The following is a 24,082-nucleotide window of genomic DNA, read 5'->3' as shown; positions in this document are numbered from 1 at the left end:
CACAGTAACAAAAACTAATTCCGAGTCACAGGTTTGGGTGGAAAGGATCAGTTCTAATAAGAGAAGGCATTGAATGCAGCCTCCCTAAAGGTTCAGAGAAAGTTGAAAGTTGTTCAGTCCTACTTGTTATAATAGCAACACCCCCTGAACATTCCAGGTCATGCACCATGCTGTGTGCTTGCACTGATTGTCTCATTTAAGGCTGTTAGGAAGCTTCCAGGTTTGTTCCTACACCCATTTTCCACAAAAGTAAAGGAGTTAAGCAAGCTCATGAAACTTGGTCCAAGGCAGCAGTGGCTGAATGCCTTCTATGGGATTCCTGAGTTCCACCTGCTTACTTGCTGGGGATGCTCTGCCACCATCGGGGCTCATGGCCACTGCCCAGCAGAACCTGGGAGAGTTACTCTGCTCTGTCATCATAATCACATCATCTCTTATGGTTGATAGTAAGTCTACAAATGCATTTCCTTTTAAAGCAGTCTTAATGTTGCTGAACGTCTGCTTGCAAGTCAGCTTGCCAAAACCAGGGAGCCAGACTCGTGATATTTTTGTTTCCTATGACTTGATGAAGCTACACAGCCTAGGAACCTCCTTTTATAGATATAAAATAGCTGAGGTTTTTATCCTAGGTTGTTGGTGACCTCTGTGAATGAGCTAGGCCAGGAAATTCCTGATCCTTGAGTTCCTCCTTGCTCATTGACTGATGCTCTTCAAACTTGCTAATTTCATTCCAGGAAGGCAACCAGAGCAGGACAGCTCACCTTTTTGTTTAGCATGAGTCTCAAACATTTGAAAGGATGATTTTGAGCTTATTTTTCCTCTTGTTCCTAGACATCAATGGTGAGATAATTCAAGTTTGTACCTACAGTAGAACATGGCAGAAATCTGTATCTTTGCTGTTCATCCTCTGCTGACCCTGGGGAGAAGGGGGATTTGCTGTCTGTCCTTGGAAACCTGGAAAGAACTATTAGTCACATGGCCTAATCCTGAGCCATCAATTTATACTCATTTGAGAGGTAGGCCAATTTAACAGAAACACTGAGTCATTTAACTTGGTCTTGACCTCTGAGACAGGATTAGTAAATAAATTGAATCATAAATTGTTTATTATTTTGGTCACAGAAGCTGAAGAGTCCATGTCAAATGAATCTTTAAAGTTTTATTATCCTACATGTTTAAAATTGTTCATGGTCAGTTACTTGGACTCCTAACACTGTTGCAGATTGCAAAGTAAAAGAAAATATCTTTCTACAATGGAATATTGCAATTCAATTTAAGGGAAAATATCCTTTTACTCTTCTTACTCTTCTAGAAGAAACTGTTCCACTGAATAATTGATGCTTCTAAAATGAAGCCTTGTATTTTTATGATACTAGAATAGCTTTCATTATCTAAATGAATGCTAGACAACCCTGAATATTAACTATTTCCATATAATAAACATTTTGAACATAGGAAAATTCAGCCAGCTTGACTGTTCTCAGGTAAAGTTGAGATCACGAATTATATAGAACCCCAGATAACTACAGATGATGAAACTAATCATGATATGCAAATTGGCAACTATTAACAACCGTATGAAGATTTTCCTCATAGTTCAAATAAAATAGATTGCCTCAACTGGAAACTTACATAATTCGAAATGGTAAATACATTATACTTTTACACTTTTTAAAAGAATCGGAACAAATAGACATTTGTGATGTTGTAACCTTTATTTTTATTCTGTGTAAACCAAAGTTATAAAATGCATTGGTTTTCATGACAGACAGACAAAACAAAACATGATGTTCCCTGGTATTTATTGCATATTGTGGATCAGAAGTTCCTACTTCTAAAATGTGTACTTGGCTCAAAATGATATAAATATACTCCATAGTACTGATTTAAACTTAAAAAAATTCTTTCTGGAGAGTACACAGCAGGTCCTTGTTACCCGAGAATAATTAGAACCAGAAAAAGGCCACTTCAGATGATACACTTAAATGGGGACAATACAGTGAAAAAGAAAGAGCTTGGGAGAGCATCTCGAAAAGAATCAACTGAAAAATGTTTATTTTAACTTGCATTTAACACAATTTAGGTGATTAGTGTGGCTGTGACCAACTCTTAGAATAAGAGTACAAATATCAAGTGTTGGTTGTTTTGAGAGGAGTAAAGTTTTGGGGCAGTGTTTCAAAAATTCCCCTTAAGCTAAGATCAAATCTATTTCTTTATATCTTCCACTTATTGGCCCTAGGACTGGTTTGGCTAATGAATATGAATTTAAATATGGTTTCTTTTAATTATCTATCAAATCACTGCATTGTCCTATTTTTTCCTACCACATTTGACATTTCCATCACATCACAAAAATGTCAGATGTTACGAAAACATTGAGGATCTTGTTGGTCATTTTCCTTTGGAGCATTTTTGTTTCTTTAATGTGAAAAATCACTCTTGAAATTGCTACCTTACTGCCAACATTTAATTTTTCTCTTAAATTATTGCTTCCTAATCAAACTGCTCAGTCCCCACTTGCTATTGTTTAATCTCTTATTGGAGAAATTCTGTGACGTTGTTTTATTTCTCTCATGCAGTTTTATATTTTGAGGCAAGTTTTGCAGTTTCGCTTTGTAACAGACACACATCATTTTATGGAAGTGCAACCCATTCATAGGCAGGATTGGGCATAGATGCCAATGTTGAACAAAGATGCATTTTTGAGTGGAGGCTCAAGTGATAAGATGGTTATTAGGAAATATTTGAGTGTTTTGAAGGCATGCTTTTCTGAGCACACTTTTTTAACTTTAGGGATTTGGATAGTGAATATTCATTATTAGAACCCCTGATTTTTTTTTGTAGGAATCCATCATTGAGTGCTCTATTTCAAAAGAGGTGTATGAGCAGGGAGATGTTGCCTGTGAGTCTGATCATGGGTGGATCACTTAATTTCTTTTGGCCTGCATTTACTTATATTTTCTAGTCATGGCATCCTGTCATTCTAAATTGGTGGATATGTTAAATAAGAGTGATATCATTCTGTTTCCATCGAACCCTAGAACTTAGCAAAAATGGACCAAATCCTTCTTTAGGTTTATTTGTAGCATGTGTGCGCATGCACACACACACACACACACACACACACACACACACACACACACATCCATTCACAGTCATGCTTTTGGCAAAGTTGTAATCAGCACTTTGGTAGTTTTAAATTCTGCCATTCACCAGTGGTATTTCATGAGGGTTTGCTATGCACTGCAGTCTTAATATCTTTTTCTGCTTCGTATTTATCTTTTTCAATGGCTAATAGTCCACCGAATGGATAGGTTGTAATATGTGTAAATATATGTCATCTATTGGGCAACAGAGCATATTGAGTTTGGGGGGGGGTGATTACTAGACTTCTTTGTAGGTAGACATTGTTTTAAAAAGAACTTCTAAGACTTATAGTATAGTTGTGTATGCATTTCTGTATGCCTTTTGTTGCTGCTGTAACAGGAAGAAACAAACTAAGGCCAGTGCCTACTTAAGTGAAGCAGAGAGAGGAACAAAGGAAAATTGCAAGAACATTGTTCTGCTGCCAAGCAGGGCAAATTTGAGATATCCAGAAGGCAGATGATAAGACAGAAGCCCAAGTGGGGCTCTGAGTGCATCCTCAGTTGCTTGGCTGCCCCTGCCACAGTACACCTAGCATTTGATCATCTGGGAAGGATGGTGACCTTTGGCTTTGGAAGCTGCACTGTCGGAGCAGCAGTCTCGTCCAGGGAACAAAGCAATCCGTCATCCTTAGAGGGGAGACAGTCTCCAGGAGCAGATGGACTCGCAGCAGTAAAGCATCCACAAACTGAATTAGCTAATACTACATTATTAAAAAATACAACACTTTTTCATTTTTGTTCAAGATTTTGGAAATTTTCAATGCACCCTTGGGGGAAAATAGTTTGTTCATCCGTTATAATTAGATTTGCTACCTCTTGCCCAGATAAAGTAAGGGTAATTGACACTTTCCCCTTCTTACTGTATATCTACTTTGGTGTGTGGCTGTCATTGCTTCCTCTGCATATGTGGGTGAACTATTTGCAATGCTTGTTTCGCATAGCTTGCCACAGTACTGCAGTGGGTGTTGGGCAAGAAAGGGAACTGTGCTTTGCAGAAATAAGGGTAATTTGATTGTTTGCAGTAGCTAATAGCAAATGTGTCAAGTGAAGCCAAGTTCAAGTGGATTCCATCAAGGCAATTTTAGTTGTAATTTAAATGAGCAAATACAGCCTGGAGATGTAGCTCGGTGGGGGGGCATGTGCTTAGTATGCATGAGACCCTGAGCTCAGTCCCAGCAGCACAATATTAATTATAAAACTAGAGGATTATAGAAATGGTATGTCAATTTCAAATTCTGCTAGGCTAGGTCAAAGGGCAAGGAGGGATACTGATAAAGTAGAAGACAGTCTGTTTTTTGTTGACTTAAACCAGTTCAACCCATCTCACATGTGTGTATTTCAACTTTGAAAGTTACATCCGATAATTTTTAAAATCTTTTCTGCCTTCTAGATCCTAACTACATTGGAGACTGGTGTTTTTCTAAAACCCAAAGAGAAACCCAGGAAGGAATGGTGAATTCTTTTTGAGTTTCAACTAAGAGAATATAAGGTAATTATTGAGGATTTCAGAATGTGTTTGCAATACTGTGGGGAGACCAACGACAATAGTAGAAACTAAAAGACTAAGAGTTTTGGATTTTTGCTCTTATAAAAAGTGTCTGGTACGATTATGATTTAGTTATATGAGACGGATTTTTTAAAAAGACAAAGAACATAGTTTTCTTAAGCCTTGTCAGCTATGTGTACCTGAGGATTAAGGTGTTACCTGTCTAAGCAGTCAACTCTTCCTTTTTATTTCTCTCTCACTCTCTTTCCCCTCCTACCTTTCTTTCTTTTCTCTTCTCTCTTTTGGAGGTGGGGGCGCTGGGTATGGAACCCAGGGCCTTATACACATGCTAGGCAAGTGCTCTACCACTGAACTATATCCCCAGCCCCTGACTCCTTATACCACATGCCTCTGCTTCTCTCTCATGCCTGATCTCTATGTCATTCTCACATGTGGAAAGAGAATGTGGATGGGGGGGTGAGAGAAGAATGGAGGAACTTTAGATTACATAGAGAGAAATGAAAGGGAGAAATGTATCATGTACAATCATAGAAACCAAAAGCTGTATCCCATTTGTGTACAATGAATCAAAATGCAGTCTGTAAAAAAAAAAAAAAAAAAAAGGAATTTCATTTCTAAGATATAAGATCAAGAATGACTAAGTATAGGGGCTCAGTTTAATTATGTAAGTTTTTTCTTTTTTCTTTTTTTTTTAAATTTTTGTGGTGCTGGGGATCAAACCCAGGCCTTGTGCAAGAAGGCAAGTGCTTTACCACTGAGCCCCACCCAGCCCTTAATCTCATGTAAATTTGATAAACTTCATAACCAACCCCTCCCCCCACCACCACTACTGCAGTCCCAGATTAACCGATGGTATCACTGTAAGACCACCTCTTTCTTTGGACTCCAGGAACTGCTCCCCTCCCAGCTACCTAATCCCAAAGCAGTGCTTCCTGACCCCTAGCCAGAATATCTGACTTGGATACCTCAGTTCTTCTGCATCTAGGACTCTAAATCAAAGTCGCAGGTTCATTATCAGCTGACTTATTGTGTTCCAAAAGATTCTCCTTTCCAAAATCCATTCACAATATTTTGTTCTTGGGGGCAATCACAGCTCTTGCTCTCCAATTCTCCAAGTATTAATTCATTTTGCCTGCTTTTCCCATTGCTCTGCCTAATGATTGGATTTATAGTTAAGGCAACTCATATTTATCATATTTTTCTACTTATTTAGCCACATCCATCCTAGAGCCAGTGGATAGAAGATATAAAGAAACCAGTTGAAGCGGGGTACCGTGGCTTATGCCTGTAATCCCACCGGCTTGGGATGCTGATGCAGGAGGACTACAAGTTCAAGGCCAGCTCAGCAACTTAGCAAGGCTCTAAGTAACTGTAGGATCTTATCTCAAAATAAATAAATAAATAAAAAAGGGCTGGGGATGTTGCTCAGTGGTTATACCCCTGCTCATTTACCAAAAAAAAAAAAAAAAAAAAGGAAAAGAAAAGAAAAGAAAGAAAGAAAAAAGAAACCAAAGTGAATTCACTGTAAGGAGAATCTTTGAAATATCAGTCAAATGAGTAGCTCATTTGACCTGGAAGATCTTCATTGATAGAGATATAGCCATAGAAACTGCACACCTGTCTTTCAAGGATGTTGTAGAAGAGGAGCTTGGCTGATTTGGAGATGATCAAACAAGGTATTTTCTAGGTCCATTCCAAACAAAAAAAAGAATTCTACAGTGACTTGACTAGTGGCTCAAAGGAAGCAAAGTTTATTTTGGTTTTGTGCATTTTAAAAATTATACAAGGACGTTCAATTTGATTATTGCTCTTGTAATGATTAGTGCTTCAATTGTGCTTGGGGGCTACTTTTTAAAACTTTCTTCTCAGATCTATTTTCTGAATAGCTCTCCCTTAGCCCTCATGAGGTTAGAGGATAGTTTTTGTGCATCTGCATTAGCTCTGGGGTGAAGTGCTATTCCGAGGGAGGATTCTTCACTGCAGGCCGGGAGCCCAGTGCCTGGAAAGCAGGGGAGTGGGGGCGGTGGCACAGGCAAGGGTCTTGGGCAGATGAATCAGGTATGCGACCATGAGGAGCTACCAAGGGAGAAAACCTGATAAGAGTTTGAAGCAAGTATGTGTTTTTCTAGCCTGGGAGACCATTACTATGAATTGATTATAAACTTGACTGTTAGGAGGATCTTAACATGACCTTTGAACCCCACCTGCTCTGCTACCCTTGCATTCCTAGTGTCTGCCTCCATGGCCAGATCTCCCATGTACCATTCTGTGGGAATGAAAGGAGAACTGTCATAAACATGAGATGAAGCACTGTTTCTGAGAATGCTTGAATGTCCTGTGACCATCCTTTAAAGATAATAAGTACTTGTACCTTAAAAGCATATTTAAGTTTTAACACAGTTTTTAGACTCCTCTTTCCTCACTGTTGTAATTCCAGGAAGAATTTGGTTTTGTTTTTGATTCTGTTTTTCCTTCTTCCCTCTAAATGCAGCATCACTTTGTCTTTGCCTTATGTCATTGACTCTGTTCCTTTTATTCATAAAGTGTGGAAAAGTTCTCTCCTCACGGTATACTAGAATCTGAGCACCATGAGGTAAAGGGTTTCTTTCTGTTTTGTTTGTACTTTATGCCAAGCCCTAGAATACTGTCTGACACATAGTAGGTGCTCAGTAAACATTTACTTAATGAACTAAGGCAGCTCCTTGACCAAACCTGAAGTTCCCTAGAGGCAGGAACTGTTCCTTCATCCATGCCTGAGTTCCTCACTGGGCCAATTCACTAACCACCAGTCTGTGGGGTATGACACCTCACATGGGTTCCTCTCTAGGAAGATCCCAGGAGGGGTGTCATGTTGTCACTATGTCAGTGACTGTAAGTTAAGCTCAGTCACCAGTGTAAAAGGACGAATGAGATGTGGAAGGAAAGCAGAAGCAAGAACTAGCCTTGGTGTCCATGCCAGGCCCTTTTTACATGCTGTGCTCATCAGCCCCTCCCAGGAAACAGTGCAAGGGACTGCGCCTGGGGGAGGGGTGGGGAGCGGAAGGGTGGGTGCTGGTTGTCACAACTGAACCTTCCCCTCTGGTCAGGTCTGGGAGGAAGTGTGTGGTGAGTCACGTGAAAGCAGATGTCCCTGATATGGGGTTAAGGTGGCGCTTTGGTTTCCAAGCCCTGCTGTCTAAGAAGCCCTACCTCTGCTGAAACACGTGAGAAGACAAGGCAGCCCAGAGCTTTATTGCTGTGTGCACAATGTGCTTCCCAGCAGATAAGAAGTCTGGCTGATGGAAGAGCACAGTCTCATTCTGATGATCTAATAACATCTTTGAGTAGGTGCCTTGAGGGGAGGTTTTAGTTTCTGGCTTCCTTTCTCTAGTGATCTGAAGGAGGAGGGAAGAAGGCAAGCTTTTCTACAGCTTCCATGCTAAGCAAATCTTTCTGGAAAAGAAATTTTAGGTACAAAGACTTTAAGGCACACTAACAGTTACCTCGTCAGCTGATATGTAATTTGGAGGCAGTCAGGAGGATGTTAATTTAATAAGCCAGGAACGTGAGCTACTCCTCCTCCCCCTCTCCCGCTCCCCTGCCTTGTCTTCTCTGTCTCTCACACCTCATTCCAGCTTTCGGAGATGTTCTGCCCTTGCATGTCAGGCTTTGGACTGAGATGCTTAGAATCTCTTCATCGTCTAACATTGACTAACGCATGTCCAGAGTCACATACCTGCTGCCAGCCTGTCTTCCTGCCTCTCCTGCCCACCTTCCATCCAGCACGTCCTCTTTGCTCATGTTCTTGCCCTCCTTCATAATTCCATCCTCCCCACACAGAGAGTCCTCCTTCCAAGTGTTACCACTCTCAGCCCCATTGCCTGCGATGTCATTTGCATCCTTTTGACAACTTTCGTGGCCTCCCCTTCTAGGGGAGACTGACTTCTTTCCTGTACTGCAGTGCCCTGTGCTTCTTAGCACCTCACCTCTTCTGTCTCTGTGCCAATAGTTTGTGAGACCAGAGCAGCAGGTAGTGCCCTACAGGCTACAATTTCTTCTTCTCTCCCTTCCTCCCCTTCTCCTTTCTTCCCTCCCTCTTTCTTTGCTATTCTTGATCTGCACTAAACCCCAACACACTTAACACATGATGCACTTTTTACAATGTACATCTTTGGCTCTAGACCCCTGGCTAAAGTCCAGAACCTCAGCATGACATCTCCAGAGTTTTTGGTGCAGGCTCCCATCCCCCATCCCTACCTGGGTACCACGTTCCAGTTCTGTGTGATTACTGTGAGCTTCCTAAAAACACCAGGCTCAGTCTCAACATTATGGCTTTGTACACACTATTCCTACTACCTGGAGCGACTTTCCTCTTCTCAACTGGCTAAACCTGACTGATCATTAAACATGTCATTCAGAGGGCCTCCTCCAAGAAGCCACTTGGGTCATGTGCACCCATGGCAGGGCTTGGGAGGTAGACAAAACCGTTAAAGCATTGCCATGCTGTGTGTTTTAGATGCTGATCTCAACCAAACAGACTTTTGCTAAGGTGAGAATGGATCCCTGGTCTCTAGCATCATACTGAAAGCATAGGCGTTTAGGCAATAGTTGCCTTTCTAATTCTTCATCTTTAGCTCTTCCAGTCTATACTCAGTGTTTTTTTTTTTTTTTTTTTTTTTTTTTTTTTGTGTGTGTGTGCGTGTGTGTGTTATTGTTTTCATGACAAAATATTTAATAAAGAAATTCTGGGGCTGGGGATAAAGCTCAGTGTGTAGAGTGCTTGCCTGTCAAGCACAAGGCCCCAGGTTCAATTCCCAGCACTGTGGGAAAAAAAAAGAAAAGAAAAGAAAAGAAATCCCATCTGCCCCAGAGAGGAATGGAGCGTATAGACTGAAGTTCCAACTCTTCCTTAAACCACAGCCTCAAAGGCTTTACCAACTACTGCTTCTCTTCTCATGAAGATAGGCAATATGTATTTCCCACCACATTGGAGAATTTTTGAAGTTAGTGGAGCAAGTTAGTCCCCTCCATTGCTTATGAATAACTATAAACACAGGTGTTTTAATTTTATATATGAACAGTCACAAGAAATCTGATATTAGGAGCTGGCCATATATTCTGCCTAGATCATGCTACATTGCTGGAGAAGGGCTGTAGCAAAGGACTTGGGCTTTCAACATGCCCCGACCTCTCTAGGCTCTAGGGAATAAAAAACTGCATTAGGAACGCAATACTGCTCTATTCAGGTCTTTCTCTTTGGACGAATTCTTCTTCTCTATACTATGTTCACCTTTATTTTGAGATGTTCCTAAGGTAAGTGATCTGCACTGACAGATGAGTTCCAATGACCTGAAAGGAACTCTTGTGTTACTAGGGCTAGCTGTCAGTAGATGCTTCCAAGTCCAGGGGTCACAAGTTTGTGCCAGTAGGAACAGAGAGCTGGAAAATCTGCTCCATATGGCCAAATGGGCGTTACACCCTTGACTGATGCCAACTGAAATGTAGCCCTCTGTGTGGCCAAAGGCTGTTGTCAAAAACAGAAGAGCTGGCTCTAATTCCCCCAAACCAAAATCCAGCTCAGTACTCCAAGAGCCAGCTGCTCCCCAAGGTGATATCTCAGGACCCAGAGTGACCTCCCTTTGGCCAGAGCTGACCAAACCCTTACTGTTCTCTCCAGTTAGTTCTGACAAGAGGAAATCTTTGCACAACTCTGTGCGCAGACAGTCCCGGAAACATTTAATTTATCATCATGATTGAAGACTGCTTCATAAGCTTTCTGCATTGGGGTGAGATGACCAGCAATCACCAAGTTTCTGTGTTTAGCAAGTTAAACAATCTTTCTTCTGGGGGATGTGGATGTATGTAGCTCAGTGGTAAAGCATGTGTTTGGCATACGTGAGGTCCTGGATACAATCCTCAGCACCGAAAGGGGGAAAAGTCTTACTCTCAGGGAGTTTGTATCTTATGCACAAGGAGTTTGTATCACACACACACACACACACACACACACACACCCTATCCTTTGAACTTAAAAACAGAAGAATGAATGAATATGTATGTATGCTTAGGTAACATAGATCAAGTGGCAGAACATAGATAAATAGACCTTTACTACAATTAACACATTTTTTGTGTATCACTTGGGGAAGGGGGTTACATCCCTTACCAGAATAGGAGAATGTAGGAAAGGGATTGAGCTTTCCATTTATAGGGTGTATGGCAGGGAGAAAACTCATTGACTTAGAAGAGTTGAGGACAAGGAGATACCATGGCTTGAGGAGCCGGAAATGGCAACTTGCTCTGGTGGAATTGGAAACAGAGCAGTGTGCTCTGTGACATGCTAGGGGACTGCTGTGGGTAGGAGTATATTCTAGCAGGTAGGAGGACTGCTTTCTAAAGATCAGGCTGTTCCACATTTTACATTGGGGTCAGACATGTGACCTGGGCTCATTGGCCTGATTGCTACAAAGATAGAGAGAACCATGTCTCTCCACTCTCCCACGAAAGACATCCATGTCCTAATCTGCAAAAAGTGAATATGTTAGGTTGCATGGAAAATAGGAATTAAAGTTGTGAACCAGCTGTTTGAGATGGGGAAGAGTATCCTGTGTTCTCCAAGCGGGACCAATGTAATCACCAGACTCTCCTCCTCGGAAGAGTCAGGATGACATGTGATGACAGTCTCCACTGCCAGGCTGCCTTCAAGATGCAGGAGGGGGCATGAGCCAAGGAATGCAGGCCCCCTTCTCCCCCTGGAAGCTGGAAAAGGCAAGAAAATGGATTCTCCCCTAGCGGTTCGGAAGGAATGTGGCCTTGCCAACACCTTCATTTTTAGCCTAGCGAGACCCGATTCAGACTCATAACTTCCAGAACTATAAAATAATAAATATGTGTTATTTTAAGCCAACATATGTGTAGTAATTTGTTACAGCAAGTTATAGTAAACAATCCAATGTGGAAACCTGTCTCCATTTTTGGAAACATGAAACCCTCTTAGTTATTTATGTAATACAATATGGAAAATCTTTGGAATATAAATAACTCTAAGAAGAATCTTGTCAGAATTAATTCTGAGATTTTTCTAAGCTGTTAGAGTCAGAAAAGGAACTTTATTTCTTCACTGTTGATTCCTCACTGCTTATATCAGTGCCTGATTTGTTTGTGTTTGAACAAATGGATCTCTTTTCAGCCAAATTTATGAAAAAATCAAAGCAATTACTTTTTCAAAGAAACTAATTTATGCTTAAGTGTATCACTGTTATTAGAAATGTTCAATTGCTCTTGTACACACAGAATATCACACTTTGCATTTTCATTCAAAAGTGAGAGAGCCTTGGTTAGAGAATTTAATTTGGGTTGAAACAAAAGTCATTTTTGCAGATTGAAGGACCCCAATATGAAAATTAAGATTCAAAATGCTCCAAAATCTGAAACTGTTTGAGTACCACCTTGATTGCACAGGAGGAAAATTCCCCCTGACCTTGTAAGATAGATTGCAGTGAAAATATAGGCACACAAAAAATTTGTGTAAAATTACCTTCAAACCACGTGTGCAAAGTGTATATGAAATATAAATGAGTTTTGTGTTTAGACGAATCCGGTCCTCAATATATCAATATGTATATGCAAATATTCCAAATCCAATCCAAAACCTGAAATAGTCCCAAGAAGTTTGGATAAGGGATACTCAACCTGTACTTCCTTATGACCTAGGAACTTCTTAGTGTCTACACATGTTAACCTGTTCTTAGCTTGTTCAAGACAACTGCTATGATATATAGCAAAATGAGACCTTCAATCAATGAAAAAAATGTGTTTATTATTTGTGAAACTCAGTTTAGAAAATCCTGATATTATTTATTAATATATTATTATTTTTAAAATTTTTAAATTTGTTTTAATTAGTTATACATGACAGAAGAATGCACTTTGATACATCATATATGATAACGATATAATTTCTGATTCTTCTGGTTATACTAATACATTATTAATATTGTTTGTGTGACACCTTTTAGAATTAAAAGATTATTTCTAGCCTCGATGTATTTCTTTACTCATTCATTCTCTGAAACAGTCTTTATCAACATTGTGGTATGTGCCAGGCCCTGGGGGGAAAAGTAACTAAGATTGGCATTTATCCCAGAGGAAGCCACATATTAGATGGGAAGACAGACAAGCAAGTAGACCATGAGAATATGGATAAGCCAGTGTTAAAATAATTTTGTGTATCAAGAGGAGGGAACTGCCAACTCTGTGGCAAAAATGCAGCACAGAGGAGGAAATATTTGCACCAAGAGTTGAAGAACCAGGAGGAGATGGGAGAGTAGAAAAAGGTGACATATATTAACACCTACTGAGTACCAAGCCCTGGGCTAAACTCTTTTGTGGGTAATTGTTAATTTGATCTTTATCCTGTGGAAAATAATATTCTAGGTAAATAATTATGCAAAACTACATAGGGTGGAATTTTTATAATCATTGTCATAGATGTCATTGACTTTAAAGCTCTAGAGCAGTTGTCGAACCTTTTCTGTAAAGGGCCAGAATTTTAAATGTTTCAGATTTTGAGGGTCATATAGTCCCTGGCACAGTCATTCAGCTCTTCCATGGTAGCAGGAAAAAAGTCATAGGTAACATGGAAATGAACAAACATGGCCATGTTTTAATAAAACTTTATTGACAGAGATTGGCAGGCAGCTAGATCTGCCCATGGGATACAGCTTTCTGGCCCCTGTTCTAGAATGGCAATTATAGATAGATACTATTTTGTTTTAAAATTTTCTCAAGAGGGAACCTGTAGGTTTCATTAGCTTCTCAAGTGAATCCTTGACAACTGTGAGTTTTGGTCAGTGACGGTTTAAGATTTTGTTCTAGAATCTCAGAGACATGATATAACAGACTGGATTAATAATGGAAATTCAGAATGACCCAATTTCCCAGCATTTCACATCATCACGATTAATATTTAACAGACCTCTAAGAATCTAGATATAATACATCTTTAGGTCATTATGGTGCAGTCCAAGGAGAAAACCACAGTAATCCAGTTTTGGCAGAGGGTTTGACATTGCAGGGGTATATGTGTTTTAAATCTGAGGTTTTTGAAAAATAAGAATAGAGATGATATGTCTGGAGCCATTGGGAAGAAATAAGGTAAATATCTGGACAAATGACCCAGCAGAAGTCTCAAGTATAAAGCCTTAACCTTGCTGTCTTTGGAAGACAGAAACAGCTGGTTACTGTATAAGAAGGGGCTATGCAAAGGGCAGTCCCAAGTCCAGATAAGAAAAAAAAGAATGTCTTAACACCTTAAACAACAAGCTGGAAAAATCTTCCTTTAATACTTGATATTGTGTGAAAAGTTACTGAATTCAGAGTTGAGTGAGGAATCCTTCAGAACAGAACAGTGACTTTTTTATGAAGGGCAGATCTTTCTAAGAGTATATATACTAAGAAATATGGTGTGGTAGGAAAAGTGGAAAATCATTAAAGAGCTTCAAAACGTAGCTGAAAGGAAATACTGGGAAGTCACTTAAGTCACCTATGCTGGCCCTAAATGACTAGATTTCTCTTGTCTGATAATGGAGAGGTGGATGAGTTAAGATTACTTTGGGGAACCAATTTCTTTTGAGTAAAACTTTTAAGAAATGAAAAGCAGATGAAGTTTATATGTTTTTTTCAAGTTTGGATGGTTCCAACTGGATTGAACATTCCTGTGCACTAGGAAAACATGAAAAGTGATGTTGGGGCCTGTTGTCTGTGGAGGTCCCTGGGCCTGGTCTTCTGAAGTGTGTTTTGATCTGGTTTCCCATTGGACTCTGCTATTGCTCTTAGGGTTGAATTGGGGGAAAGAGGGAGGAAAAGATGGAAGTTGATAGCTCCCTGGAAGAAGTACATGTTAGCAGGCTACAGTTATTCCAATCAAAACAACTTAAACTTTTCCTTGTGTTTTGAATACTGGGCATAAATCTTGTCTTGGACAAAGCAGATGTGATTTTGGGATGTGTACAACATCCCACAATGTGGAGGCTGAGTCTTGCTGGCCCTCCTGCAACTGCACCTCTCTCTAACTCACAGGAATCAAACTTGATCTGGTGGTGCCTTTGTGTGTTATTTCTGGCTTCTCTCTAGGTAAGCTGCAACTTCAAAAAACTCAAAGAGCTTTTTCAGCATACCAATCCTAGGGCAACTAAAGAAAATAATCTGTAAAGCAGATAAATGCTTCAATATGGATTATGTCAAACAGGGTTCGGCTAAAAGATTTTAACATGTAAATCAATTAAGATTCTTATAATTTGACTTCTCTTTACCAGTAAACAAAGATTATTAATAGTAGAAATATAGTAAAGAGTATCCATACTCTGCCATTTTGTTGACATTCTTTTGTTTTAGCAAGGGTTAAAGAAAGAGGATTTCAAAACATTCTGATATTCTATATCGATATATTCTATAAAGCTTTTTAACTTTTATTAGCTTTGATGGAAATCTTTGTTTCCTGGAAGGTTCACTGATGGAGTATGTTATTCAGCTCCCCATCACTTATAACAAATACCTGGGTTAATAAATTTATGAAGATAAAAGATTCATTTTGGCTCATGGTTTTGGAAGTTTTAGTCCATAATCTGTTGGTCTCTTCGCTTTGGGTCTGTGGAGGAATGTCATGGTGGGAGCATGTTGCTGTGATTTAGATATTAGGTGACCCCCAAAAGCTCATGTTCAGAGGTGAAATGATTGGGTTATGAGAGCTTTAACCTAATCAGTACATTAATCCACTTGAGTGGATTAACGGGGTGGTAACTGCAGGTGGGTCCCTGAAGACATGCCTTTGGGGTATTATGCTTTGTCTCTGGTGAGTGGAGCAGTTCTTTCTTTGCTTTCTGAGCTACTTTCCTCTACCACACCCTTCTGCCATGATGTTCTGCCTCTCCTTGGGTACAAAGCTTGGGAGTTGACTATCTGTGACCTGAGACCTCTGAAACCATGAGCCCCAAATAAACTTTTCCTCCTCTAAAATTGTTCTTGTCAAATCTTTTGCTCATAGCAGCAAAAAAAAAGCTGACTAAAACACAGGTGGAGCAAACTATTTACTAAACACACAGAAGTTACTTTAAGAAATCTTATATGACTAAAGGAGTGTTTATTCCCTATAAATGAGCAAAACATACTCTTACTAGAAATGCTATGTGTGAAGAAATTGGGGGTGGAAATTAATAAAGGAAGTTAGTTGCATGGCTTGTTGAACCTTGTAGAAGATAACAGCCCCATTCTTTGAGATGATTTTGTTGGCACGATTGCTGAGATGCTTTTTAAAAAGTCAGAGTTACTGATGTGTAATTTACACAAAGTAAAACTTACCCATTTTAATGTACATCTATGATTTCATAAGTGCATACAGTTGTGTAATACTGTTATAATTAAGATACGAATATCCATCGTCCTAGAAAGTTCCCTGTGACCCTTGGCAATCAATCCCTCCAATTAACCTGGGCCCCTGGCAACCACTACTCTTTTTTTTTTTTTTATTGTAAACAAATGGGATACATGATGTTTCTGTTTGTACATGGAGTAACAGCATACCATTTGCGTAATCATACATTTACATAGGGTAATGATGTTTGATTCATTCTGTTATTTTTTCCTTCCCCCCCACCCCTCCCACCCCTCTATTCCCTCTATACAATCCCTCCTTCCTCTTTTCTTGCCCTTCTCCCACCCCCCATTATGTGTCATCATCCACTTATCAGTGAGATCATTTGCCTTTTGGATTTTTGAGATTGGCCTATCTCACTTAGCACGATATTCTCCAATTTCATCCATTTGCCTGCAAATGCCATAATTTTATTATTCTTTATAGCTGAGTAATATTCCATTATATATATATATATATATATATATACACCACAGTTTCTTTATCCATTCATCAATTGAAGGACATCTAGGTTGGTTCCACAGTCTGGCTATTGTGGATTGAGCAGCTATGAACATTGATAGTGGCTGTATCTCTGTAGTATGATGATTTTAAGTCCTTTGGGTATAGGCTGAGGAGTGGGATAGCTGGGTCAAATGGTGGGTCCATTCCAAGTTTTCTAAGGAATCTTCACACTGCTTTCCAGAGTGGCTGCACTAATTTGCAGCCTCACCAGCAATGTATGAGTGTACCTTTTTCCCCACATCCTCTCCAACACCTATTGTTGCTTGTATTCTTGATAATCGCCATTCTAATTGGAGTGAGATGGAATCTTAGTGTAGTTTTGATTTGTATTTCTCTTATTACTAAAGATGGTGAACATTTTTTCATATGTTTGTTGATTGCTTGTAGATCATCTTCTGTGAAGTGTCTGTTCATATCCTTAGTCCATTTGTTGATTGGGTTATTTGTATTCTTTGTGTAGAGGTTTTTTAGTTCTTTATACCACTACTCTTTTCTACCCTTTTACTTTTGCCTTTTCCAGAATGTTGTAAAAGTGGAATCATACAGCGCATAGATTTTTGAGGTTGGCTTCTATCTCTTAGCATAATGCATATGCTCTTCATCCATTTGGTCATATATTAACATTACTTATTGCTGTTTAGTATTTCATTATGTGGATACAGAGTTTGCCTATCCTCTCAACAGTTAAAGGACTTGGGTTGTTTAATTTTTTTTTAGGGAATCATGAATAAAACTCCTATACATTTACATACGGGCATATGGAAATAAATTTTCATTTTTTATGGGGTAAATATGTAGGGGTGAGATGACTGATTAATATGTTAAGTGTATGTTTAACTTTATTTTTATAAAAGAAACACCTGCCACACTGTTTTGCCAAGTGGTCGTACCATTTTGCATTCCCACCTGCAAAGTTGGAGAGGTCTGTGAGCTGCAATTTAACCTCCAGTACAAATGCCCTGGAACATGTCTCTTCCTTTGCCTCCCCTCAACTTTGTGTTCCAATCCCTTCCACTTAGATCTTTAAATTAATTTTTATTTAAAAGACTTTAAACATCACCGTTTCCTGAGTTTTTTCTCCTTCTCTGCACATAGTAGTACCTAGTCCTCACTGATGTGTATACACATCTGTTTGTCTTGGGTTTCGTACATTAAATTAAACTGAGGCTCAAGGGTATCCACCATCCGTGGTGGGACTTTGGTACAAGGGTACCAGGCTCATGGACATCTGCACATTTGGTTGAGCCCCACCCCCAAATTTAAGGAGCAGTTTCTCTTACTTCTCCCCAAGCAGAAAAGTACCTGAGTCTGGGCTGTAAAACTGTTTGGACTTTTATGGTGATGGTCCATTTTGCTCCAGCAGGGAAATCAGAAAGATTGTGGTTATGACAAGGTGTATAGATTTGGAAATATGACAAGGTATATAGATTGGAAATATTGACTATGAAGTGTATAGAATCCAATGAAAAGGTTTTTATCTTTCTGAAGACTTTTACATTTTTTTTTAATCAGTGGGGAAACCTAGCATCGTAGGTGAGACTAAGATTTCTGGAGCCAGACTTTGCTACTTGCTGCCTAGGAGACATTGGGCAGCCTTCCTATGCCTTTCCTCATCTGTGCAGGGGAGGATGATAACTGTATCTAGTGGTGATTAGTTGTTAACATGTATACATGCTTAGAATAATGCCTGGCAAGTATTACTTACTCCAGAAATATTTGTTGCTGTGGCTGTTGTTATTAACTTTCTCCCACATACTCTGAAGAAGTGTGTTTTTCATGTGTTTTGCATACTCTCCAGCTGTTAGGTACTAGGGGCCTATTAAAAGAATGATTCAAACTCAGATGACAGTATGAAGTAGTGTTGTGATATTTCCTGGACTAATGGCCAGTGACTGAGCAGCCTCAGAAGTGTGCATTGATATTCACATGTGTTGACTCAGGTCACCTCTTTTTATACAGTAACAGTTCTGTTCTGTTCTAGTTTTCTTTTCTTTTTTTTTTTTTTCTCCTCCTCCTCCTCCTCCTCCTCCTCCTCCTCCTCCTCCTCCTCCTCCTTCTTTCTTCTTCTTCTTCCTTTTTTTTTTTTTTCTTCTTAACTCCTGGAGTCTCTCAAGGAAGCTGTGATTTCTGAAGTGCATTGTCCTCTATCCGTTCTTGTTTATTCCATATTTTGGTCACTACACAGGGTTGGAAGTTTGGGCACAAGATTTGTAGTATGTGTTCTCTCTATTTGTATCTCTTAACCATGTCTCTATCTGTATCTCCACCTATATCTCTGTCTGTATCTATCTATATCTCTCTCCTGAGTTTTTTTTATTGCTATTTCCATCCGAAGTCATTTCTTTTTGCACTGCTTAGCAACTGTTTTTGGACATCTCCTCATGAAGTAGTTCCCTCTTGTTCATAACTTTGCTTTCCATAGTTTTGTTACCTGCGACCAGCGTGGTCAAAAAATATTAAGTGGAGAATTCCAGAAATAAACAATTTATGTGTTAAATTGTGTGCTGTAATGAGGTGATATCTATGGTGTACATGCTACCCTCCTGTTAGCTACTGCTGTCAGGTTATCACATATATAGAGTTCAATACTATCTGCAGTTTCAGACATCCACTAGGGGTCTTGAGGTGTATTCCCTGTGGGTGGGGGACAGTGCTACTATAGTGGCCATTTGTCAAGGAATGACTCTGTGATAATCCAGTCAACCTGGCTTTGTTTTGGGGCCTCTAAATCCTGAGGACCAGTAAGCATCTATGCAGCCAGCAAGCAGAGTCTGTCTGTGCCCACACAGGGACAGCCATAGGCTGTAGGATATCCGTGTGTGCTCATGTGCACAATCTGACTTCATTCATATGCATTTCACTCACAAGCATTGTCTGCAGGACAAATAATGTCTCCCAAATGCACAGTTACTTTAAATGCTCTTAAATACCATGAATTATAAAGTGTAAATTGTAAGATGTGTTACTGAATTCATCTTAGGCTTTTGACATTGTAAATTTATTACTGATAGTGCAACTGCTGGCATGTGGCAGGGAGAGAGGGATGAGTCTGAGAAAGTTTTAACATTAAAAAGAAGGTGCTCACACTTGAAGACCCACCTTGGTAACATGTACCCATGATGAGAGCAAGGAGGTGAAGGTCATCTACATTCAGCCTGGACCCACCACCACCTCCTTACTTCATTACAAAGGTCGATGGACAGAGTATGTACAAGGGTGAACTTGAGACCATGCTGTGTATTTTTCATATCAACCATGGTTTACATAGCAATCGCCTTTTAAATTGATATGTGTTGTCCATAAAGATAGAAAAGAGGAAGGCCTAGCATCATAATCTTATTTTCGTGAAAACATATACACATGAAGCCAGTAGAAAAGAGAAAATATTTGCCCACACCAGTACTCAATTGCACAAATTGGTTGTAAGAGTCTTGGGGGTCCAAAGAGAGGCCAAGATGACTCAAGATACCGTGGTTGCTTTGAGCCCACTCTGGTCCACTGGGAAGACCACCATTTACCTCCTTTTAGCTTTCTGTTGCTAACTGTGTTAGGTACCACTAGACAAGCTCCTAAGATCATCTGTAAAAATATACTCACGTGATTTACAGACTCGCCTGGGTTTGAGGACACTTGGAGGAAGTCATGGTGTTCTTTGAGGCATACTGTGAGAGGTTGAAATTTTCCTGTCTTTTCAATTTAGCATGTTAAGAATACAACATGTGTGTGTGTTTAATTACAAAGTATAAAGTTGGCTCTTAACTATATTTGGATGATATAGACATCAAATCATATGTACAAGCACATGTATCTATCACACAGCAAGCTGTTTGTCTTCAGTGTTTGCTACTTGTTTATTCATTTTGTGGTTGTTATTCCACAAGTAGTAGGAGACACTGAAGTTTGTGTGTGTGTGTGTGTGTGTTGTTGTTGTTGTTGTTTGCTTGTTTTGTTCTTTTTGTGATACTGGAAATTGAACCCCAAAAAAATTGAAATTGTGTGCTGGTAAGCCCCCTACCTCTGAGCTATACCTCCAAACCTCACCAAATGGTTTTTGGGCAAACAGACACACATGAGAGAATTTAATGGAAAGTTAAATTTATTTGCTTATAATTTGGGATTAATACCCATGTCTTTTAAATGTTGAAGGATTTTGCAGGAGCATATTTGAAAATGTATCAAACCTGACATTTCCTTTTAGGAACTTTAGCTGTCATGGATTATGTGGAAAGAACACCCAATATACGCAGAAAGCCCACAAAGTGGGTAGCATGTCCCTATAGGATGATATCCCCAAGGACAGAGGGGCGTGGAGTGCCTGGACCTCACAGGGAGGGCTGCGGTGCTTATTTTAGCTCCCTCTCCTTCACATGTCCTCCACATCAGTTGCTATTTTGACTGGTGGCATGCTGGTGGCTGGAAGCCCTCACAGGGAGAATGAGTTTCCCCTCTGCCCACTGGTACCTTGTTGAGCACTGGACTCCTGGCTATGAAATACTAACAGCATACCATACAAAAGAAGAGTCCTGCTTATAAAATCCCACAGTTTACTTTCAGAGGCATATAGACAATTACAATACAGGTACTCTTGATTAAGAGTGGTAAAAGGGTAAACAGATTGACACAAATTTAATATATCCTTTTGAGTGAAGACTACCAATATTTGACCTAATGACAAATCCAGTACTAAGAAAAGTCCACACTGTTATGAGGATACTATCCTAGTGTGTAAAAATCTTACAAGTCTAGGATCACAAAACCCCTATCCCTTACTTAACAAATAGGATATGCCAATGGCAAGTACTCTTAAAATGTTCTATTTTTGTTCTTTATTTCCAATGTTATATGCACAGGCATGCACACACACAACATTAAGGTGAAACCCAGCCTGTTTAGTGTTTCATTGAGAGCTGTCCTTTCCACTAAAAGACACAGCAGTGGACCTGGTGGTTTTTGAAGGGAGTCCTTCCTTATATCTGTCCCTGCTGCCCCTATCTCCTAATACCATCTTTCTGCTGTTGTCCTTGTTCCTTGCTTTAAACCTTCACGTGACCATCCAATTACTTACAAACAGTTTTTCTATCAACTTAATTGGTCCTAGAATGAATGCTAGCAGATTGGTAAGTCCTAAGCACCAGCATAGTGAGTATATACCCAAGGAAGGATGGAACAGGGCTGTCCCCACACTGTTAGTAAACGCATGGTGAAATCTGTAGGTCATTAATTCCAGCCACTGGAGACCTTCTGATAGGTAGATGGCATTTTATTGATTTATTATTTTATGAATATTCAAATAATACTGATTATGCTATCATTATTAAGGCTAATCCAACCCTGAATGGTTGAGAATAAGTCAGCTTTCTGTATCCCCAGGTTCCCAGGAGTCAACCATGTGTGGATTAAAAAAACTCAGAAAAAGAGAATTGCATCTACACAGAACATATACAGACCTTTTCCTTCTCATTCTCTAAACAATACAGCATAACAATTATTTACGTAGCATGCACCTTGTACTAGGTGTTATAAATAATCTAGTGATGATTTAAAGTACTTAGGAGTATATATATGAGGGTTTAATGCAAATACTCTACCATTTTATGTGAGGAACTTGAGCATCCATGAGTTTTGGTGTCTCTGGGGAATCCTGAAACCAATCCCCTGCGGACAAGAGGCCACTAACACTAAAGAGTTTGTGTTTTGGGATGAATTCAGGGGAGAAAGGTCCTTGAGAGGGAAGTGGGATAGTGAGAGGTCTTCTAGAAACGAGATATCTGAGCTGAATCCTAAACAACATCCTGAGATTCATATTATTGTAAGGAGGAAGTACCAAGGCTCTGTGAAACTACCTGGAAGAACCTTCTCTCCTTTCTCTAGGCATCTAGAGAAAAGGATGGAAGAACATAGCCAGGGTAAAAGTTGGGACTCATGGTAGCCTCATCCCTCATCTCTGCTCCAGATGCAAGTGGTCTGGAATTGGTCTAGAATTCATCTTGTCATTGGTTTAGAAATAGTCTTGTCTAGAATTAGTCTTGTCATATCTTTTGTACATAGATTGATAACCATGTGAAAGTCAAATGAAAGTTTGTTTCTTTGAGGAGGAAATGACTTTAGAAGGTCAGAGAACACTGGAAAGATGGGACAAGCCATTCCATCTGGCCTGGAGCTTCCTTCCACCTCTTCTTCCTTTTGCATTTACCATGTTGGCTGTTCTTTCCCCAGTGCTTCCTTTTCTTCTAGAATTTCTTTTTTCTGCTTTTTTTTTTTTTTTTTTTTACCAGCTTGAATAGTTTATTCAATTTCATCTGTCATTAAATTTGAACTCTTTTCTAATTATGTTCTTGTTCTTTTCCCCAAATTATCCTGCCTGCCTTAAAGCTGATTCACAGTTTTGTTTTCCAGTTCACATACTAACCTCTGATATTTTATCATTTTAGTCACCCTTTGTGTTTGAGCAAGCTAGAGTCCTACAGCTAAAGTGTTCCATGTCCAGATTTCATGCTGCTTTTTGGTGCTTGGGCTCATGATCTCCAGTGTAGAATTTCTTCTAGGTCCATTGCAGTTCTAGAGCCCCAAGGCAATTCTTCTGTGCACTCTAAGTTTGAAAGCCTTTGTTCCAGGGGTGCTGGAGGGATGTGGGTCAGAAACTGATGTGATGTCCGGGAAGAGAGTGGCACTCTGGAGAGGAGGGAAGGATGAGTATTCCTCCCTGACCGTTGTTTCTGCCTGCCTTTTCCTGGTCCTCGGACTTTTCCCTTTCTGAATAATTCCCCTTTTCCTTCCTTTGTAGGTGATATAGTGTGAGCTTCTCCTTATCCAAAGTAGGCAGATTTCTCTGAAGTTTAGAATACTAAGGAAGAACCCCAGGGGGAAAAGAGGCTTAAATTGGTCTATCCCAGTTCACAAGGCTCCAAAATTTTTGAGTAATAAACAGATTTATGGGGGAGGAAAAAAAAAATTTTTTTTTTTTTTTTTTGGCACCAGGAGTCATCTGTTTAAACCCAATAGTTAGTCTGTGTGTACTGTAACCATTTTTGTGGTTTAAAGTAATGAGTTAATGGCTATCTGAATTTTATCATGCAGTGGTTTTCCCTTATGGGAAATTCAAGTGGGCTGACTGCCCTCCACCCACTCACCCCTCACAAGATGATTTCCTTATAAGTTGCCTCTGGGCCTGAGTTTCTGGAGGTGAGCCCCATTCTCCTCACCAGATAAAGCAGGCTTCTGACAACAAACTTCCCATATGTGTCTATGAAAACCGAGAACCAAGCACTGCCAGCTCTGGTCCTTCACAGTGCTGGTGTGTCACTGGCTGCTGTTCATTGCAGGGCCTTCTGTACTTATGTGTGAACTCTGTCCTGACTTTTTCAAAAGGTCATACAGGGAAGTGCTGAATAGACATGGGGAGGGAAAAGGAGGAAATACCTCAGTAGCTGATGATAAAAAAGATTTCCCAGAAACCACCCATCTTTTAACCTCTAACCAGCTAATGAACCCAGGGGCTTTCCTCTTCAGTTTGGG

At 39.8% G+C, this 24,082-nt stretch overlaps 1 protein-coding gene across 11 annotated transcripts in view; it reads left to right on the top strand.

Annotated features, from left to right (window-relative positions):
• Positions 1-24,082, top strand: part of SVIL (supervillin) — a 226,051-nt gene that overhangs the window by 32,898 nt on the left and 169,071 nt on the right. For all 11 annotated transcript variants that reach the window (XM_079105799.1, XM_079105791.1, XM_079105793.1 and 8 more), the window contains one exon: positions 4,537-4,635. The gene's annotated coding sequence lies outside the window, so the exon portion shown is untranslated. The remainder of the gene's footprint in view (positions 1-4,536; positions 4,636-24,082) is intronic.

This window comes from Sciurus vulgaris, assembly GCF_902686455.1.
Source record: "Sciurus vulgaris genome assembly, chromosome: 12".
In the NCBI taxonomy this organism is placed as follows: Eukaryota; Metazoa; Chordata; class Mammalia; order Rodentia; family Sciuridae; genus Sciurus; species Sciurus vulgaris.
The sequence above is the reverse complement of the archived record's forward strand: the minus strand, read 5'-3'. Positions and strand labels throughout refer to the sequence as shown.